This window comes from Tenrec ecaudatus, chromosome 1, assembly GCF_050624435.1.
Source record: "Tenrec ecaudatus isolate mTenEca1 chromosome 1, mTenEca1.hap1, whole genome shotgun sequence".
NCBI lineage: Eukaryota > Metazoa > Chordata > Mammalia > Afrosoricida > Tenrecidae > Tenrec > Tenrec ecaudatus.
Genome location: NC_134530.1, coordinates 158,564,620 through 158,571,533, shown reverse-complemented (window position 1 = coordinate 158,571,533; position 6,914 = coordinate 158,564,620). Strand labels below are relative to the sequence as shown.

General features: G+C 45.4%; 1 non-coding gene across 1 annotated transcript; it reads right to left on the bottom strand.

Moving 5' to 3' along the window:
* Positions 1-6,197: 6,197 nt before the first annotated feature.
* LOC142438103 (U1 spliceosomal RNA) lies at positions 6,198-6,361 on the bottom strand. The gene has a single exon (XR_012782546.1). It is a non-coding gene; the product is annotated as a U1 spliceosomal RNA (small nuclear RNA).
* Between the last annotated feature and the right edge of the window lie 553 nt (positions 6,362-6,914).

The window sequence follows — 6,914 nt, the reverse complement described above, 5'->3', positions numbered from 1 at the left end:
AGGCTTCTCACATTCTCCTTGCCACTGGCTTTGGATTCCTTGTTGTTCGCCTCTCCCTGGGTTGGTCACCAGTACCTCCTTACCCCCTGCACCCCCTCTCCCGTGTACCCCCGGAACCATTGGTACCGTTGCAATAAGACATTTTTTATGGTTCTGAAAACTGTTTTAATTGTAGGATGCACCATAAACATTTTTTTTAAACTTCATGTAATGGCTGAAAACCCCCTACTGAAACACAGAGCACTGTAGTTGGGTCAAAGGTTATCAGTACCTAGAAGGATGCGGAAAGCCAAGTGTCCGCATGAGGTTAAAGCACAGAGCCTGGCTGCCATCTGCAGGGAAATGCAAGAAAGGAGCGAGCAGGGTTGATCGCGTTCGCACCAGTCACATCACTGAGTGACGCTCCAGGGCACTACACACAGCGATTGTCTTCAAAGGCTCTCTTCTCTATTGGGCCTTACCGCCACCCCGAGGTTCCCGCCGTGGATCCTGCTCTGCGCTCTCGGTGACTTCTGTCCTCCGCTCGCAGCTCAGGAAACGAGGTAAAAAGCACGCGGGCGTGAGCACGTCAAGCCTCTGTAAATCACCCACTTCGCCTCTTTGGCCAGTTTCAAAGGTGAGATGTCTGCGAACAATGGAGTTATTCCCATATTCTGTGCCGTCACCTCCTTCCCATGGCTGGGAATGCAACTGACCGATGGGCAGGGCAGGGCTTCCGTCGTCCTGGGTTTCTAGCCCAAACAGCTTCCTTCTCACTTCAAAGTCACCGCAGCTAACCACGTGTAAAGACCGGGTGTCACCAAATTCGTGGGAAATGGAATGAGAAGGGCCATGCGAAGCCCCTCACAGCCAGGTGCACCAGCAGTGGGAGGTGAGAAGACTTCCATTTCCCTCCTTTGACCTTTCTTTTCCTGGCAGGTGTTTCTTACAATGTGTATATACTTGTTGGATTTACAACAAAAAGCAATCAGCAACCCTGTGTATACACTCAAACAAACCAGACTAATGGAATCTGCCATGACTCAAATCAACCAATTGCTGTTGAAGTCCCAGGACAGGGCTCTGACACAGCTGCAGACAAGGAAGCAAGCGAGCATTGCATTGGGTGAATCTTCACAAGACCTCCTTACCTGCTGCTTGAATGAGCATTGCCTTTGGATCCAAGCAAGAATACCTTTGGACAATCAATAAAAGATACGTTAACTTTTCAGGTATTTCCTGCTTTGAGCTAAGATTCATCTGATGTCAGCAATAAGGTCCCTTGCTCCATGTCCTTTTTCGAACCTGGCTTGGATTTCTGACAGCTCTTTGTCAATGTACTCCTGTACCCGGTGTTGAACCATCTTCAGCAAACTTGTACTGAAGTGTGATACTGTTTGATAAGGTGTACATTCTATGGGGTCCTTTTTCTTTGGAATGGGCACAATATGGATCTCTTCCAGTCAGTTGGCCAGGTCTTCCAAATTTGTTGGCATTGATGAGTGCGTGTCCCAGCTTCATCAGTTTGCTAAAGCATTCCAATTGGCATTCTCTCACTGGCGGGAGCCTGTGTTTTCGCTCATGTCTTCAGTGCAACTTGGACCTTTTCCTTCAGTGGAGGGAATAATACAAAGTTGTACTTATTATTGATACATGCTTATATTTCAGGAAGGATGGGCAGAAGACAGTGAAAAATGTTTTCATTTAGGGAATGTGACAAGCTAAAGAAATGATGCTGATACTTTGCTAAGAATTTTATTGGAGACTCTTAAATTTCATAATAATCCATAGATCAATTGTATCAAGCATATTTAAACATATATTGCTATCATTCTTTTATAAACATTTGCATTCTATTTAAGCCCTTGGTGTCAGCTTGTCTTTCTACCCTCCTCCCCCCTCCCAACCTTGTGACCCCTTGATCAATTATAAATTATTATTATTTTCATATTTACACCTAACGCTGTCTCCCTTCCCCCAGTGGTTTGCTCTCCCCTTGCCCTACCTTCCTGCTACCTCCTTGGTATAGCTACTCCAGGTTAGGTTTCTGAAGTGGGTATTATTTCAATTCTTGGCTATGCACGAGAGAAAGCATTCACACCGAAACAATCCAAGTGGCTTTTCAATGAAGGACTGGAGAAGTTTCAGGTTCTACAGTCCAAAAGGATACACGCTATTTCAGGGAAGTGCTCCAAGAAGCAGGAAGCAGCACTGGGCTTCACCCTGAACAGGAGTAACCTCTTGGGGCAGAGCACGCACAGGTGTGGGACTGGGGAGGGCAAGGCAGGAGGGGAGCAGGAGAGAGCACCAGGGAAGAGAAAGGCTGAAGCCCCAACTAGGCCCTGGGGGTGCTTGTGCACTTGCTAGAGGAGTAGGTTTCCCCTGCCAAGTGCCACTGACCAGGAGTGGGTAACAGTGGGACAGCCTTCTGGCTGCCAAGGTATTTCAAACCTCTCTGGCTAGGGAGGTGCGGTTGATGCTATTCTTGGCCCCACTGGCTGTTAAGCCACCTGGGTGATGTGATGGGCCTGGGCCTACTTTGGACTGTCCAGATATACCTTCCAGCTAGCAGGGGGCTTGAATTGGAGCATGCTCACTTAAAGGGTCCTCACTGGTGTTTAATGCTCTTTTGATTTCCTTCTTAACCCCCTCTGGGGGCTTTCCCAGGACAACCCATTGTCCCTGTCTCTAGCTACCTAACACTCCCCTTTCTATTCCTGAGGGTTTATCTGACCTGGATTCTGTGTGTCCCCAGCTCTTCTATGTACCACTGTACATGCTCCAGTCTAGCCAGAACTGAAAGGCAGGCCTGAGGTCATGGTAGTGGGGGGTGAGGAAGCCTCAAGGAACCAGAGGAATATTGTGTGTTAAATCATCATCAGTGATATACTTCGCCCTGGTTGACTCATCCCTTCTTTGTGACTCTTCTGGGAGGGAATGTCCCATTGTCTACAGATGGGTTTGGGGGTCTCTGCTCCCACCCTCCCCCACCCCAACTAGTTCTCAACAATGTTTGTTTTTGGTCTTCTAATGCCTGTTACCTGATCCCTTCAACACCTAGGGATCACACAAGTTGGTGTACTTCTTCCATGTGGACTTGTTGCTTTCGTGCTAGATGGTTGCTTGTTTAACTTCAAGCCTTTGAAGACCCCCAGACCCTATATCTTTTGATAGCTGGGCACCATCAGCTTTCTTCAATACATTTGCTTGTGCACCCATTTTGTCTTCAGCAGTGATGCCCAGAGGGTGAACATCACAGAATGCCATAAATATATATATATGCGCCAATACTTCTATTTTCATGAATTAATATATTTTCATAAGTGCACACCTATGTTTATACTTGTATTCAAGATGTGCTTCCTAGATCTTTCCTCTGTTTCCTTTTTCCCCACCATGACTCTCACCCACCTTCTGCATCTTAGTAATTCTTATAGGAGTATAACTTCTGGCCACCCACCCGCCAGGTTCCACAGACCCTCCACACCGGACCCATGTGGACGTTGCTTCCCGCCAAGGGCCCATCCCCAGGAGAACCATAAAGACTTTTAACTGCTGTTGAATATGTTGTTGGAAGGAAAAACTGTGACATTCTAATTTACAATGATCAATCAATCAGTAGAAATCATGCTGTGCTAACTGCTGACTTTTCTGGAATTACCCTGAGTCAGTCAGATGAGTGTAGAGATCGCCCTTCTCAACTGCAACAGACCAACTCCATCAAAAACTACTTCCAGCCATCCACCCCGGAAAGGAACAAGCACAAGCAGCTGCACTCACAACCTGGAAAAGTACAGAGCAGCATCCGTCTCAGAAGGAGTGTGGATAGACAAAATCAGATCATCTGTTTCACATAGAGATTTAAAACCTAATGCGAAAAATTTCACCAATAAATGCATGCATGTTTGGCTACTTACTGCCTGTTTGGCCCAGAGTGATGAAGTGCCAGTGGGCGTCTTTTCTTCCGCGGAGCTCTCGTCCTGCAGCCGCCCGTCACAGATTAGGTAAAATGATGGGTGAGTGTGCTGCTTGCCTCCACTTGGTCACGTTTACATGGATCCAATGGTTTTGTTTGGGTTTTTCTGTTTTTTAATGGCTGTCAGCTGGTGTTCGTGAGAGAGCAATGAGTACCTAGAGCTGTGTCACCAGTGACAAGAACTCCCCTCTAAGGAGGTGCATTTAGGTCCCAGAGCTGTGTCACACCATCTTTTGGGCCCTCTGCTGGAAAAGTAGAATCACGTCGCAAATAAGGCCTTTTTAATTGTGTCCTCTAACAGATGCAGGACCCTGCTGTATCATGCCTCTGTGGATGTAAAACATCTTGTACCTGTTTTATGATGTAATCGTGACTGTGCTATATCAGAGCTGTTTTTTAGTGATGTTATCCCAGAATACTTTCTTTCCAGTGATGACTGAGAAACTCATTTTTAAAAACTGGTGCCAGGTACCACAACAGTTGAGAACTTTGCTGTTTTCTGAGGTTTTGTTTTGTATTTTTTCCTTTTGTGTTTTTAATGGGTGTGCTGGATGTCTCTATAATTTTGTTCAGATGACTGCAGAACCTGGAAAAGCTGTTGCTGTTTTTGATGCATAACCGTGTGATGGGTCTTTTTATATAAATATATATACATATATATAATTTGAGTTTTTAGAGACTTCAGCTGTGCTGTCAATTTTGGAAAAGTATCCCAGTTGTACTGTGTTGAGTTGGCATTGTACAGAAATTAATAGCCATATTGGTCTAGAAATGTTAAAGTTAATTTTTTCCCATTTGTAAAGGGGTAACACTGTATGAACTATGTAAGGTCTTATCTACATGGGTTTGATTAATAAAGTATTCTCTAAGTAATAATACTTATAAAGTCAGAAAATACAGAGAGATGTTGAACTTTACTGGAGAGTTATTGTCAGTAGTAATTCATTTGGAAACAATTGTGTGTACTATACGAAGGAGAACATATTTGAACATACTGCAACAGTTTGGGATCAGGGTGATCAACATGTGAGAGACAACATAAACTGTAGCATAGGAAAAAACTCCGGTCTCCCAGTGTTATGCTTGAAATGCAAAATATTAGTATAAACTGTTACCAAACACACAAAGCATATGTCGTTTTGTGTCACGAGAGAGCCTAGAAACACTGTTACCTAGTGCCTACACCTTTGTAGGTAATACCTTCTATACACAATGATGCAGATTTCCTGAGAAAAAAAATGGCAGCCTTTGTAATAAAAATTTGGAATCACTTGTGCTAGGAAGTCAGACATGATCCTTGACTGATGTTTCAAACGTGTTATAATATAAAAGGTTGCATGGTGAAGAACTCTGACGGTGCCCGGCTATCAAAAGATATAGCTTCTGGGGTCTTAAAGGCTTGAAGATAAACAAGCAGCCATCTAGCTCATAAGTAACAAAGCCCACGTGGAAGAAGCATGCCAGCCTGTGTGATCACAAGGTATATGAAAGGGATCCAGTATCACAGGGGTGTATAGAGTGGGGACCCAAAGCCCATCTGCAGGCAACTGGACATGCCCCTTACAGAAGCAACACAGGGAGGAGACGAGCCAGTCAGGGTGCAGTGTAGTTAGCAAGGATGAAACCAACAACTTCCTTCTTAGTTCCCCCATCCCACATCATCATGATCTCAATTCTTCTTCTACCTTACAAATCCTGCTAGATAGACCAGAGGTACATGTACACTGACTGGTACAGAGAAACAGAATCCAGGACTGAGGAACCCCTCAGCACCAGTGGTGCGAGTGGAAGACTCTAGAAAAGGGGAACCAGTCACAGGGGCTCTGCAGATAACCCCCTCCCTGGGGATGGGACCAACAGAAAAGTGCGTGAAATGAAACATAGGACAGTGTAAAAGACAGGGCAAAATAATTATCAAGGGGTCAAGAGGCAGGGAGAAAAAAGAGTTGTTAGAAAGCAAGGGCTCAAGTAGAAAGCAACTGTTCTCAGAAAGATGGTGGCAAGAAACATGATTAGCACAGTGAATAAGGAACTATTGTTAGCGATCAATTGTAACTTCAGAAACACCAGCAACCTAAGAAGTGTATGACAATCCAATGAAATAATAACTAAACAAAGAGTAAAGCTGAAGTGAGCAAACTCTTGGAGCTATCTTGAAGCTTAAGTGAAACAAAATATAGAAATGCTACATTGTAATTGGGAACATTCAAAACTGACAGTTCTGTTTTTTTAAAACCATTATCAGGGGAGAGCGCGAACGCAGTCCCCCACTACCACAAATTATGCAGTCGAGTTTCCCACATTTGGGGAAATCGCAGGGGTCAGCACATCCGGAGTGCAATGGATAAGCCTCGCCCTGGGAAAACCACCTTCGTGATCATGGTATCTCCCCTGCCAGGTAAGTATGAGTTGCTCGCCTGCTCGCCCCACGCGCGCTCACAACCCATACACTTTACACACAGGGACACTTAGCTACCCTCGTTACAGATCGCTCCTACACCCTAAAGCACAAAACTCATTCAATATCAGACACTCCTTCTCCACAAAAGTACAGGAAATCATAACGTATTTAAGCACCACATGTGCTCATCCAGCAGCCACTGCGCTGCCTCATCTACATAAGGCTCGACGTCACCGGTAGGTGGCTGTCCTCCAGTGCAATCCGGGAACCCGCTCCTTTGCTCTTTTCTGCTCTCCTCCCACCCAGCCGCGCTGTGAGCGCTCCACCAGCCAGAGCGGGTGGAGAGGTTTGCATCACCCCTCTCTGCCTGTCTCTACCCTGTCTCTACCCCCCAGAGAAGCTGAGGTTTCCCAACGAAATCGTGGGTTCCTCAGCTGAAAAGCACTCTGGGTTTATGAATAAAGAACTAAGGGGAAAATTGAGAGTCCTTTGTTTAAGTTTATAAACCCTCGAGTGCCTGAGTCGAATTCACCTGGGGATGGAGACAGCACAGAACTT